The 15,310-nt window shown below is 45.2% G+C and overlaps 1 protein-coding gene and 1 long non-coding RNA gene across 3 annotated transcripts in view; both read left to right on the forward strand.

Annotated features, from left to right (window-relative positions):
- LOC144125594 (adenylate cyclase type 1-like) overlaps positions 1–15,310 on the forward strand; it is a 189,386-nt gene that overhangs the window by 21,934 nt on the left and 152,142 nt on the right. The gene's annotated exons all lie outside the window — the stretch shown is intronic.
- On the forward strand, positions 13,187–15,072 carry LOC144124303 (uncharacterized). Its single transcript, XR_013313150.1, has 3 exons — positions 13,187–13,262; positions 13,344–13,468; positions 14,968–15,072. It is a non-coding gene; the product is annotated as an uncharacterized LOC144124303 (long non-coding RNA).

The following is a 15,310-nucleotide window of genomic DNA, read 5'->3' on the forward strand; positions in this document are numbered from 1 at the left end:
CCAACCCAAGCAACCCAAGTCCTACCGATGGCAGCACCTGCCATAGAAGGACAGTGGTGCATCGCTTGACCGCTGCACCAGGAGTGGTGGGAATACTTCCATGGATCTCTCTATGTATAGATTGACCAATTCCGCATGCACTATAAGCCCATTATCGCTTTTCGATCAACTGCCATTCGTGAACGCTGGCTCCGAACGCCGGAGCTGAAATGAAGACGGTATTGCTAGCGTACCTAATTCGCGTATGGTCTAACTACACAAGTCGGCCACCACTTTCTTGCTCCGAGTCGAGGCATGCGGACGACGACGACGACGCCAAACCCGGGGAACAGGACTGCTAGCGCCGTTAAAGAAAAGGAGGAGGAGGAGGAGGAGTATGCCGCGTGTGTGTAACGTTATCCTGTCTGAGATCGTGTTCGTTTGGGCGTCGCTATCTCGCGCGGCGTTTCACACGCCGCTTTCATTCGTGGCCGCTTTTAACGGTACTTTTTTTTTCTCTCCTTTTCCGTCTATGCGTGTGCGGAAGAGTTGGCACCCATCTCTTTATTCGAGTTACGCTGTCCAAACGATGCGGAGACCACCACCGTTTCGAGATAAGGCGCCGAGGGTGGGAGAGGGGATGCAAGAGAGTGGAGGAGGGCGCCGGATAGCGCGCGGGCGCTCACGCCCTACACTCCGGTTGTGTCTCTCGAAGCGTGGGGAAGGATGGGGAGGGGGGGGGGGGGGGTTGCAGCGCGGCGGGTTGTTCCGTCGTGAGAGGGCGCCGCCTGCGATACTTCCGCAAAGGCTTCAAACAGCGGTGGTCGTCGTCCATCCAGCGCAACAGATGGAGTGGTCCAGATTGGCGTGCAGCGCGGCCTGCCTCCACCCACGATTCGAGTCGAGCGGGGAGGCGTGGGGGGAAAAGGAAACACGCACTAAAGAAGCGCCAACCGAGGCCGGTCCCCACTCGTCTCAATCGCGCGTTTATCCTTCCATTCCGGCTCCCGACGGCTCGGAGCAGCGTTTGTCCCGAGACGATGTGACCTGAAAGCCGCCGCCGCCGTCTGGAGAGTTTCACGTTTCATTGTCTCTTTCTCGCTGGTGCCGTTTCGCGTCTCGCTGCGTAGCCACGCCGGAACCGGAGCTGAAGAGTCGGTTACGCGCTTTTCACTCCCCCCCAACCCCCCCTCTCTCTAGCCCCCTTCAGTTTGTGTGCTGCGTCCCCGTCGTAGCTGCAGCGCGTGGTAATCTACGGCACTCGACTATATATACGGGAGGTCGCCGCAGCGTCTACGCGCGTGTAGCGCGTCCGGAGAGCGCGTTTCAATTGGATTTTCGCGTGCCTCCGCGCGATATGATTGTTCGGACCGCTGGAGTCATTCTAACCCGCTTCGGAGATTTGCCAGCTTTATTTCGAAGAACCGAGAGCTGGTTCCCTTCCGTCCCGCGGCGTTGATAAGCTTTCCGTTTTCCCTGGGAAGGAAGGGGAGGCGCGGTTCCACCTGCTAGCATTCTTCTCACCGCTCTGCGTGCAGGGAGAAGGAACGAGCGGTGAAGCACATGTGCTCGATTGTGTACGCCTCGCAGAGTAATGCGAGATGTCGCAGCCATGATGGGAGCTAGGGCAGTGGAACGACCGCAGATATACGCTGACTTGTGCGGAAGCGGTTTTACCCGATCGGCTTTTCTGAGGTGTGGTCAATAATTTCGTCTCGTTTCGTAGTGGCCGTCAGATTCACGCGCGATCTAGGTGTACACCCTTTATAAAAGTTTAGAGAGCCCAGGGAGGTTTGCTTCCGGGGCGAGCCTCCCACTTTGACACGGCTTACAAGCAAATCTCCGTCGTAAAGTTCAAGGGCATCTGCGTCCAGGTTTCGAAAACCGGCGAGTTCGTTTGTTATCGATCCCAAACAGCTGCGAGGATCGCGTCGGTGCTCACCCGTCGTACTTATTCAATTGACTTCCGACTGGCCAATCACGACACCCCGAACAAGTCAGAAGCGAAGGAAGCGCCCAATCAAGAAGTCATTCTGGGCACAGGTAATAGCGTCGGAAAGTAAACGGAACGCAGTGGTTCCGAGATCAAGATGTGCACTGACGCGCAGCGTTGTGAAATTCACAATGGAACACCGCGTAAGCGTCACGGTGTCACACTTACACCCGAAATTTCATCAGTGGAGCCGTGTTGTGTTTGGCGCAACATCATAAACGAAGGGCAGATATAAATTAAGCCCAGTCTCCGTTCGGTGGCAGAGTGTTGCGCCGTACTGCTAAGCAAAGTGAAAGGGGAGGGGGATCGGCGGCGCATCCGCTAACCGTTAATGGAATTACGGAGAACGCAGGCTTCCGGTCCCACGATACGGCCGTCTCCTCTGCATAAAGCAGCCGGACGTGTATAAGTGCGTGTGCACGCGGAGTGCGCGTATGCGCGGCTGCGGGCCCGAGGAACGCACGGCGGCTCCTGATCCCCCTCGGCTCTGCGTCACGGAAGTGATTCGCGCAGGGTCTCTTAATCCCCCGGCAGCATTGGGCGTGATTATTCCCCTGCGGCCCCCGCTCTGGAACCGCTTCTGCATATTTCTGTTGTATTATTTTATTCCGTGTCTTTGTCTCCTTGTTTTTTTTTTCTTCGTCTCTCTGTATAATTCGCTTATTTGCTCCCCTTTCTCGCGTTATAATGCTTTTTGCGTAAGCGGTATGGGTTCCGCTGCCGAATCATGGCGTCCGGACTTTCGGGGCTTTCGTCTTTCTTCGGTTAAAGAATGCAGCCTTGTTGTGCGAGGCCATTTCCTGGTGACGTCACGAGAGCGGCGTACATGTCAAGGGGCCCGCAAGGGCATGTTTGTCGACACACATCTGAAGGGCTGAGCGTTGCTTTCATTTGGAACCGTTCTGCCGCGTGTTGTCGGGCAGTAACTCGGGTGAACTGTTGACTGTGTGCGTACGCGCTGCTGGCGGTATAGCAATGTACAGTAGCACTATGCTAAAGCTCTTTCCATGCCAGCCGCCGCGGTGGCTGAGTGGTTATGGCGGCGCTCGGCTGCTGGCCCGAAAGACGCGGATTCGATCCCGGCCGTGGTGGTCGAATTTCGATGGAGGCGAAATTCTAGAGGCCCGTGTGCTGTGCGATGTGAGTGCATGTGAAAGAACCCCAGGTGGTCGAATTTTCCGGAGCCCTTCACTACGGCGTCTCTCGTAGCCTGAGTTGCTTTGGGACGTTAAACCCCTGTAAACCAAACCATAAAACCTTAGGCGAAAGATAGGCTCAAAGGCAGTGATAACGGAATTTCTTTGGACATACCCTTACAAAAATGGACATGGAATCTTTGTTGAGTTTTCATGGGGTTCTTATGGACTCATCAGGATGTCGACAGAAACTCCGGTTCTGTAGAGTGACCTCCATTAAAACCACACGAAGTGTTTGATGCGCTTTTACATCAGAAATTTAGTCCATACAAAGTCGTCAAAGATATTGATGTATTTCCACAACAGAAATTCATCCAATATAAATTCCTGAGATATCTTTAATGTGATTTCTCTACAGAAATTCAGTCCACACGAACACATCAAAGTTCTTGATGTACTTTCAATGCAGAAATTCAATAAATATAAATTCTTCAGATATTTTTTATGTGATTTCACTATATAAATTCGGTCCACACGAACACATCAAAGTTCTTGATGTACTTTCAATACAGAAATTCATTCAGTATAAATTCCTCAGATATTCTTCATGTGTATTCACTATAGAAATTCAGTCCACACGAACGCATGAATGTTCTTGATGTACTTTCACTACATAAATTCATTCAGTACAAATTCCTCAGATATTTTTCATGTGATTTCACTATAGAAATTTAGTCCACTCGAACACATCAAAGTTTTTGATGTACTTTCAGAATTGAAAATCATTCAATATAAATTCCTCGGATATTTTTCATAAGATTTCACTATAGAAATTCATTCCACACGAAAGCATCTAAGTTATTGATGTACTTTCAATGCAGATATTTATTCAGTAAAAACTCTTCACATATTTTTTATGTGGTTTAACTACAGAAATTCAGTCCACACGAACTCATCAAAGTTCTTGATATACTTTCAATACTGAAATTCATTCAATATAAATTCCTCAGGTATTTTTAATGTGAATTTACTATAGAAATTCAGTCTACACGAACACGTCAAAGTTCTTCATAAACTCTCAATACAGAAATTCATTCAATATAAATTCCTCGGATATTTTTCATGTGATTCTACTATAGAAATTCAGTCCGCAAGAACACATCAAAAGTTCTTGATGCACTTTCAATACAGAAGTTCATTTATTATAAATTCCTGAGATATTTTTCATGTGATCTCACTATAGGAATTTAGTCCACTCGAACACATCAAAGTTCCTCATGTACTTTGAGTACAGAAAATCATTCATTATGAATTCCTTTAATATTTTCCTAGGATTTCACTTTAGAAATTCAGTCCACACGAACACATCAAACTTATTGGTGTACTTTCAATAGAGAAATTCATTCAATAAAAATTCCTCACATATTTTTCATGTGATTTCACTATAGAAAGTCAGTCCACACGAACGCATCAAAGTTCTTGATGTAATTTCAATACAGGAATTCATTCAATATAAATTCCTCAGTTATTTTTTATGTGATTCTACTATAAAAATTCATTCCGCACGAACACATCAATGTTCTTGATGTACTTTCAATACAGAAGTGCAGCTTGTCAAAACAGCGCGCCAGCTCAACGTCACTCAGCGAAATGCGGCAGTCGAATTATTAGCAAGAGAGGTGGTTGCCAGAGTTAACCTTCGCGGGCCTCCGCTAATTCCCGCGAGGGGAGAGGCACTTGAACTTCCTTGGTTGTCCAGTCCGCGGCCGACAGCCCGCCTCTCGATTTGGTGACGCACGAACACGTGATGCGCGGGCCACGGCGAACAGTCCGTCGTGTGAATCGGCCACACCGGGCTAAATGACCTGCTCGTTCCTAGGCGGAACGTTTGAGAGCATTGCAATCGCGGAGCGCAAGCGGGCATGTCACGGGTATTTTTTTGCTTATTTCGCGGGTACCTGCAGAGTGAAAAAAAGCCGATACATAATAGATAAAAAGTTACAAACTGTTCAACTGCACACGTTTCGTGGACCGTTCCACAACTTTCTCATTGGCGGTTCCACAACTTTCTCATTGCTTGCGAAGTTGGCTAATTAATCTCGACTAATTATGCTATTAAGTACAATACAAAAATACTGTGACTTGCTCCATACAATAGCCAGCAATATGCATTTGGTCGCGTCGTCTTAGAGTGCCTCTGCATAGTTTTAAACACTGGTTAAAGTTAGCTAGGACATCCTGTATATATTATGCCTGGTATTTCTTCACAAAATAAAGTATTTATTCATAAAATAAACTAGATGGACACATCCCACGCGTACAGGCGGAGCGCTTACGTGCACGGGAGTTCGCTGGATTCTGTCTGCGCGTGCGCAAAGGGCGACGCGTGCACAGGCGCTTGGGGGCACGTCTGAAGAGGGGTCCGGTTTACAACAATAGGAGGACCGCGTGGCTCTCGGGGACTCTTTTCTTCGTGGCTTGAAGCTCTCTCAGGTTCCTGGAACTTTTCTTCGCGGTTTTAGTTGTCCTTTCAGCGCCCCCCAAATTCCCTTTCTTCACGCTTGAAATTCCTTTGGTCGGCACGAGAGGGGGAACGCGCCAGCACAGGGAGCATGGAGGTGGATGCCTTTTTTCGACGCCCGTCACGGGGCGACGCTGGGCGCGTAGGCGCTCCACCGTAGGCCTAGGATGTGTCCATCGAGTTTGAGCTTTAGTGTGCGTTTGTGTGCATGTTTTTTTATTTATTTATTTATTCCAAAATACTGCAGGCCAGCATTGGCCCAAGCAGGAGGGGCATCAAAAAACACAAATCACAACACCACGTGAAAACATTTCGCGTGACACACAGCAAAAACGAAACCAAAAAATGAACATAGCAAGAGAAAAAATACATGCTCAAAAAACGAAAAAAAATAGTCACTTCCTTTTTAGTTGAGCAAAAAAGTTTTTAGCGCCTCTTCCAGGTTAGGAGAGTTAAAATCGATTCAGGTAGTGGGCTCCAATCTGCTATTGTTTGAGAGAAAAAACTGTGCTTAAATGCGTTTGTTTTGGCAAAAAGAGGCTGTAAGGAGCGCTCCCTGTCCTTCGTGCAGTAGAGTGCCTGAGGAATGAAGGGGAGAAATGCTAAGCTTACCAGCTATAATTTTATGAAGGAAAGAAATACGGTTAACTTTTCTGCGTGTACGCAGAAACGGAATGTTATTGTCTTTCATGAGCTGTGTTGGAGAGTCAGACCTTCTATATTTATGAAAAATGAAACGTACTGCCTTCCTCTGGATGAGCTCTAATTGATAAAAATCTTTCTTGGTGTGCGGGTCCCAAATTTCAGAAGCGTATTCAAGTTTGGACCTGACAAAAGTTCTGTAAGCCAGAAGCTTAATATTTTTAGGAGTATGTTTTAATTTACGTCGCAAGAAACAAAGCTTAGAGAAAGCGGCTGAACAGATCTCAGAAATATGAGTGCCCCTGGTTAATCGGTTGTTAAGAGTAATTCCTAGATATTTATATTGTGAAACCTCTCTAATGTGGCTGCGGTGAAGGCAGTATTGATAATGACTAACACTTCATTCTCGTAACTCTGAGAAGTACACTCTTATCTATATTTAAATCCATATTCCATTCCTTACACCAGTGACATATTTTGAGCAAAGATTCTTGAAGCAATTGATGGTCTCCAATTGATGTTATTTCTTTATATACAACGCAGTCATCTGCGAACAATCTTAATGACACAGACGGAGGAATGGTATCTATTAAATCATTTATATATATTAAAAACAGCAAAGGTCCTAACACACTACCCTGGGGAACACCGGAAGTAACAGGGATTCAGAAAGAGTACAATTCACATCAACACATTGAGTTCTACCACTTAAATATGCTCTGACCCATTCAATAAGATAAAACGGAATGCCACGTAACTGTAATTTATAAAGGAGCTTTGAATGAGGCACCTTATCAAAAGCTTTAGCCATATCCAAAAAAAAGAACATCAATCTGTCTCGAGTTATCCAGCACTCTAAGAAAATCATTAATAGTCGTCAATTGCCTCATCCTCGTCCTTTTCTCGGTAGCGCAGCTTTTTACCTCCACTCGGTGTCCACCTGTCTCTCTGTCTCCCTTCTGTCCATTCTTTTTTCGGCCGCGTGAGTTTCTCTTCCCTTCGGAGTGGGGGTCCTCCCCTTTTTTGTGTACAATCGGTGTTTCTGGCATGTCGGGGTGCCACAACTGGTTTCTCTTTTTTTCGCAGGCGCGGTGCGCTCACGTCGGAGTCTGCATTCCTCCGGCCACTAATTCGGAGAAAATGCATTCAGTCCGAGCGTCTAAGCAGTCAGCGCAACGAATCGAAGGAATGTTTTTCCTTTGGCTAGGCGAGCAATATGTTCGTCGGCGGCATGCTGACACTAGCTAGCGAGGCGCTGGAACGCAATCCATGAACACTCTCACCTATTCTCTTCCACGCTGCATCACCTTTGCAGTATTTCTCGCTGAACTTTACCCAAGCGCAAAAGTATTTAATAGAACTGCAAACCAATTTAATCTAGGCGCCACACAAATTAACGCAAGCGAGAGAGTGGGATTTTCCCACCACCGTCCCGCCCACAGTTAATCGCGGTCTACAAATTTCGAAGATGCGTTATCGACGAGTTGTATTTAACGTAGAGAGACCTAATGATCACATGATAATTATGATCACCACTTTTTTGGTCTACTACAACGGGATGGGTATTTATACCACCGTGCACGTCAACCGAAGGAGCCAGTGTATAAAGCGCGCGATGCTGTCAGCTATTACATAACGGCAGTGTCGCAGTTCGCACCATGGCATCACACATTTACCGCGATAAGATGTGCGACACCGTGCTATGGTGATGACTAAGATAAAAGTGCCTGTGATTTGCTGGTAGTCCTGTCACATGACTATGTATCACTTGCAACCTGGCGTCATGCATTCTCAGTCTAATTACGACGGGTGTGCAGACGAAATTTTACTTCGAACCTAATAAGGCTGTTGCTACGACTAGGTAGTTTAATGATGACTCATGATACTATTAAACTTCGAAAGGATGCGGATTTTCCCCACTTATAATAATGGTATCAAATGTCTCTGTTAATTTCGAGTATTAGAAGACTATAGATGTTTCGAAACGCTATAGTCACGTGATTTTAAGGAAAGATGAGGGTCTTTAGCGACCTAGCAAGACTGGTATCGGCAATGACATAGTTTTCCCTGGGCAATACGGCTATCCTTTACAGGAAAGGTTTTGGCGGAGTCATTTCTCTTGCCTCACGTGACTTTAGAATCATGCCATGTCGTTTTTGCAACCATACAAAGGCGATATGCCACGGTGCGAGCTGCACGACAGTGCCGGTGCGTAATGGCTATCACTTTCGCGCACTCTCACCAAGTGCTGGACGGTATAATACCCGGCCGACGTGTATTTGACAGTGCTGTTCTCATCGGTACGTAGCGCAGAGGATGTCATAAAACTTGCGAACTCATGATGTAGAAGCCATTTCAACATTTGTCTAGTACTGTCTGCTTTTCATTTAACCTAAATAGGGCGACGCTATCGATTAGGTTAAAACATTTCATTATCACCATCATTTTCATAGTGTAATAGCGGGAAGCCAGTGCGCAGACGCAGGACAATTACGGGGGGGGGGGGGGGGGGGGGGGGGAGCGTTATTGTCCTGCATCTGCGCTCTGTGGCCCCCCTGTTCCCAGTGCTACTACAATTATCGCCATGCAAACGAATGAAGTACGCTTCATAAATTTCGTGCTCTTTTGTGACTCTAGCCGGTAGCGGCGTCACCCTATTCTATATATGTGTAGTCTGTAATGCCTCTTTTCTGCAAAGCCCATTCTGTACATCGGATCTCGTTTTTATTTGCGAGAATTCCCAGAATCTTTAAACATAGTTAATTTGACCGTGCGTTCACGAAGAAGGAAGCAATATCATATCGAATGTTTTCTTTCTGAGGTGATGTTGCCGATTCGTGCTCTTATGTTCGCGGAAACATGGTTGTAAAGCTGAAGGACGAGGTATTTGGCATATACTATATTTCAAGAGATATAGCTTGAATCGCCAGGTTAAACGAGGTGGTGGCGTATCGCTGTTTCGTCAAAAACGAATTACAATGTGAACTTCTTGATGAATTTTGTGTTGTCAACGGCCGCTATTAGACACGTTCATATTCGGCTTATATGTGTTTACTGTGTGCTATTGCGCCGTTCCTCTGCCAATATGAGTGTTTTTTTTTTCCTTTCTGGATTCTCTTCTTGAATTTGTGAATCATTACAAATTCAGTATCGCTCCTGGTGGTGACCTAATATTAAGCTCTTGTCAAACCGCTAGCATTGCGACGCGGAAATTAGACAGGCTGTTCAATGTGCAGTGCTGTAGGAATGCTACAATTGACCCAATGAGAGTAACAAAATAAACAGAGACATTGTTAGATCTTTTCGATACAAATTATAACCAAGATAACTTAACGTCTGCAGTAATCAGTCTAACAATTAGCGATCACCTGCATATTTTATGCTTGCTAGCCGTGCACCTAATTTAAAAAGGAGCTCAAAACGATGTGCTGATAGGGGCATCAATCCGTCTAGGCTTTCTGACTTTCGTGAACCGATACCCGGCGCGGACTGCAGCGAATTTTTGAATGAAACGAATCCTGGAGCAGCGTATACGATAGATTTACCATAATATTGAAACACCCTACACGATACATAATCGCCTACGTCGAGATCGTAAGCCTGGGATCAGCAATGCGCTACTGAAACGAATAAAAAAGGCGACAAAACGTACAGCCACTAAAAACGAAATGTCTAGACGCGTTGAAAACCCTCAAATCTTCTAGAAACAAAGTTACAAAGCAGCTTCGAGTTGCAAAACAACAGCATTATGAGAGTGACGTGACCTGTAAGAAATTATAAACTAATCTAGGAAATATATACCACAACCAATTACCAAACTTCCGGTGGCGTAGAAGTTGAGGGAAATAACGCTTTCAACGATTTTTTTCTTCTATTGCCCTGACTTCAATATCTTGCGAATAGGTACTACTGAGCAATTATTCACACGGGAACTCAATAATAATTTTTAATCTAATTTCAGATGGCGAGGTTTTGGCGGCATGCAACCGTCTTAACAATAGCAAATCTGTGGGAGGTGCAGGTGTTCAGGTAAAGCCAGTAAAATTTATTATTCTCGATATATCGAACTGCCTGGCAGATTTTCAACTCATGTTTAACAAGGCGTATTCAAACGCAACGAGCAGTCTGAGAGGTTGGCAGTATTTAAAGAAAAAGCGATAAAAAAGACCTTACTATCGCCCAATATATATCCTACCTAACTTCTCAAAAGGGTTTGTATAAGGCAATTCTCACGCGTGCATGCATGTAATTTATTAATCACAATATTTTAAATTCCTCTCTATTCGGTTTTACGAATTATTGTCTACTCGGCCTTTTCACTCAAAAATAGTACATATACTAGATAATTTTGAAGAAAAAAAAATCGTTATAGGCATATTCATGGATTTTTCGAAAGCTTTCGACAACATCAGTTACAAAACGTTATTCAATAAACAGGACAGGTGTGGCATACGTGGCACAGCCCACTCTTTAACACGTTCTTAAACAGCCAATAGGGCGCAGTATGTAGAAATGATTGGTCTCTCCTCCGCAGTCAAGCCCGTCATCCCGGGAGTTCCACAAGGCGGTCTTTTAGGACCCCTTCTTTTCATTCTCTACATCATTGATATTGTACCACATATACCCAGCTGCGAAATACATTATTTCTGCTGACGACAGCAGACCGTTTTTTTTTCTGGTCATTCAGGCATAGGGCCATTAAAACTGCTAACACAACCTTGGCCGAAACTGACCATTGGGCTTGCAAAACAGCATAAACTTAATGTCATTAAAGCAAAGGTCGTTGTCTCCCATACCAGAAATAAAGCACTGGAGCTGCATCCTCTGCGGAACTCAGATGGAAATTCATATAGAATACTTAGTCGACACAAAGTACCACGCACAATTGGTTGCTTACGCCGAGACTGTTAAGTATTTCCGCTTTCCATTAACATTCTCCATTATAATTCATTCTTTTCATCACTTAACTATTGCTCATTAGTAGGGGCAACAAGAACAGCAGAAGACAGCACAAAGTAATGCTCCAAAAAAGAGCTACCAGATTAATTTATAAAGCATCATAGCTCGCGCATGCAGGACCAATATATAACGCACACAGGACCAATGTTTAAGCAGCTAAAATGATTAAAATGACACCTTTTTGTAAGTACAGGCTATTGCGAATATAAAAACAAGGCATCACTAAAAAGAACACATTAGCACTCATAGCGGCGCTGCAAGACTACATAAAAACATACGACACCCACAACTCAGAGTGTTGGCACGTTACGGGGTCCGCGACAAAATATGGCTGGCAGATGTTTCGCTTCAGGCTTCCTAACTTATTAAATCAATACTCAATCAATAGCAGCTAAAATTTCGCACTTCCCCTCTTTAAATTATTCCGTGAAATGTTTATGTGAGTATATATTCCTGGCGAAACAGTATTCCCTCTTGTGACGTGTTCCTCCGCGTTACTGTTAAGTATTTTCCCTGACTTACCTTGGTGTGTTTTTGTACCCCCCTTTACAATTCTATTCAATCTCCGTCGGCTGCAGCTGCGGTGGTTAAGATATTAGATAGCAATTGCCATGGCCGGCAACATTCGTTTTCTTGCCTTTTTGTTTATTCATTTAATTAAACCACTAATGTTCAATAGTTATTCATTTATGTAAGCGTGGCTTATTGTCTGCTGTCAAATATCAGGGCAGCCGCCCCGTCAAGCTGCTCTTGGAAGCAGATTTTTAGCGGCTGCTCCGTTCGGTTCAACAAAAGAAAAATACATTATATATTATTATTATTATTAATAATAACTCAGTGGCACTAGGTTTAAATATCTTGGCGTTTGGATTAAACTGATCGGGAAATACTGTAGTCGCTAACTTTAATCGCATGTCTGTTCTTGTATCTCGTTCCCGGACCTCGCCGTGCACTTCTTACAATGTGCGTTTATTCCGCCTTTTGTTTCCTTTTTAATCTTTCATTATGTGCCATAAAACCTAGCAACACATCTTCCTTTTTCCTTATATCCGTTTTTTTTTCGATACTTTCGTTCCATCATTGCCAGACCGACCAAGTCCTCTCCTTCTGCATGGTTACAGCCACCATTCTACCTCTCCTCTCCTTTTTCTTCCACTTTGAAGAATATCCGCATATCCTTCTGCGCCTCTTCAGCTCGGTTGCTTTTCTTGCTATCGCTGCCAGCTTTCTATGTGCAGGCTCCTCTCGGCATGCACACAGGCAGTACGCGTGTTAGGTTGTACTGCACAGACCGTGGACGCGGACCCGCTGAAGAATCAGGCGGGTCCCGTGGACGTCTCGGAAACCAATGCGAGAAGCTTCTGTTCGGTGGCGCTACGTTTTTTCTTAGTTTGGTGTGGAGACTGGATAACGTCGTTGTGAATGGAATGCGGGAGCCGGAACAAATAGCATGAAAGTGTACAGTCCCCCCCCCCCCCCCCCCCCCTCAGGCAAATATTTTTTCCAAGGAACAGGAAAAACTACGCTCTGTCGGAAGCACGGGACAGATCACAGATGCCCGCACTGCTCTAGCTTGAGAGGAGAAAGCTCGCTCCCCTTCCCACCCCTTTCTAAAAGAAAAAAAAAGAAAAAAGGGCGCTCTGAGCTCCCAAAACCGGTACGGTAGTTCCTACTCCGCAGTTCTTGTCATGTGACTTCGCATCAACCCCTCCCCACTCCCGCACTTAGACACGCTACGTCACCCCCGTCACGTGATTGTGACTCCGTCGCGTTTTTCGAGCCTGGCTTCGTTTGTTAGAGTGACAACGGTTCAGTTCGAGTCCACTCCCGTTCCAAAATGGAGCACGTGCTTGTAAAATGGCAAGAAGAGGAAAAATGGGATGTGTACGCGATCCGCGCCTTAGACACTGACGTTGGTATGCAGCTTCTAGCAAAAGAAAGCGCCATAGAAGAACTGCGGGGCACTATGGTGATGGTTGAATGGGAAGCCAGCCAGCCAGCCACGAGCGTCGGCTAACCCTTCTGGGTTTCGGTAAGTGTCATCATTTAGTTTTTGGTCACATTTGTGAATGCCAGGACTCTGTCATAATTTAGTGCGTCGCATGAAATGCAGGCACGGAGCGCGCATTGGAGCGGCAAAGAACGTGGCTTGCTCTGGAAGCAGAAGTAGGCGCCGTCCCGAACACTCCCGAGACCGAGACCGAGAGCGGAACGCAGCTGCCAACCAAGAGACAAAAAGTAAGTGTGGTTGTCGTCATCCCCAACATTCTCTTCACCTATTTTGCTTCGGTAACCTTTAACGCTATAATATATATGGCGAACAAAGCATGCTGCTTGCCTGAGAAAGAACATAAATTCAATAATGAAAGAAGTAGAAAACCATTTTTTTTCAGTAATGGTAAGCAATGTGGACATACGATGAACAAAACATTGCTACTGCCTGACGGCTGGAGCGAGTAAATCGCGATTAGTGGAGGTTAACCCTCGACACCGACAGCAGAGTGACCCCTCGGATAAGGGATATCATCGTCATCAGCCGGCCTATACCCCCTCCACGGCGAAAGCCTCTCCCATATTCCTCCAATTAACCCGGTCCTATGCTAGCTGCATCCACTTGACCCCTGCTAAATTCTTGGATTCCTAAAGAAGAAAAGCGTAGCACGGGGCGGCAGAAAATTAGGTGGGCGGATGAGGTTAACAGATAATGTAAAGGTGAGCAAAAGTTCGAGCTAACATGTAATACAGACAAAAGAAATATTTGTAACTCTTCAAGAGCATGCGTTAAGGAAAGATAGAATGTTCTGCTGGCGGCCAGCTGAAATTCCGGGCCGAAATTCGCCTTCTCATTGTCTACTCAGGATGCCATAAGAACAGCTTTCCTGCAGTTTTTTGTGGCAATGATTTTGCCGGCAAAGCTCGTTTTCACCGTTGCCGGAAGCAGTTCCAGACTGACCCACCTCTTTGCCAGCGGTCGACTGCAGCTTAAAAGTAGCTCAACCGTTATTTCTTCCGGCCATCCGCGGCTAGTGAGAACATCGGATTGCTAAGCTTAAATTACTATTGCGCCCTGGAGGCAGCGAAAATTGAAAGAATGAATAATAAACTGCACCAACTACCACAAAACGTTCACCATAGTGGCCTCTGCGGTCGGAGCATTGCTGAGCAGTCTTAAGGCAAGCTCAGAGTTTGCACTTCAATGACGAAAATGTGTACTGGGGCATTTTACTGTCATCTCACAAAGAAGTAAATTTAAAGAATGTAAGTAATAGATACATTGTAAGATTTCATTACATACATTAGGTTCTCCATTTTTTCTTTTTTTAGTCAGAGATTAAGTGGCTAAAAGAAAGCACCCGAAATGTTATAACCTGCAGGGTATCGTGCTGAATTTTGGAAAAGTTTGTGATAATCGGAACTTTAAAACTCGGCTGTGGCGCATGCAATACGAATACAATTGTGTCTTCGTATTGTCTTCGTAATATTCAGTTAGGTTTGTATGTTTCCTTGTGGTAAATGGATTAGGTGGTAATGGCATATGTGAAATGCACATTTGGTTCTTCCACTCATTAACCAGTTAGGTTTCTTTGTGCTCCTCTTAAATGGGTGAAATGGTAATGGCAGTAAAATGAGTGAGTGAGTGAGTGAAAAACCTTTATCGTCCTGATTCATTGAAACTGAATTCAGAGCTTGTGCATGCTACAACTGCTCTACACTTGCTTTTGCTTTTATTTTTTCAGGGTACACATGCTCCAAGTTTCCCGGAGTGTCGGGACAACAGATTAGATACAGCCTTTCCTCCATGGTCTCCCGAGAAATCAAATGACATCGTGGACAGTTTGTAACGATATATGTTACTGTTTTAAAATAAATTCTCAAAACCCATACCTGATCAATGTGCTCTGCGGCATTAATCTATTTTTTTGGTGATCATATGAATGCATTCACGGAGTACTTTACTGTTGATTAAAGATACAGATCCGCACGAGTACTACCGTTATGTGCTTATATCACATCCACATCGCAAAATAAGACATCACATCCACGCCACAAAATCGAAGCTTACATCCACATCGGGAAATG

This window comes from Amblyomma americanum, chromosome 3 (genome assembly GCF_052857255.1).
Source record: "Amblyomma americanum isolate KBUSLIRL-KWMA chromosome 3, ASM5285725v1, whole genome shotgun sequence".
NCBI lineage: Eukaryota > Metazoa > Arthropoda > Arachnida > Ixodida > Ixodidae > Amblyomma > Amblyomma americanum.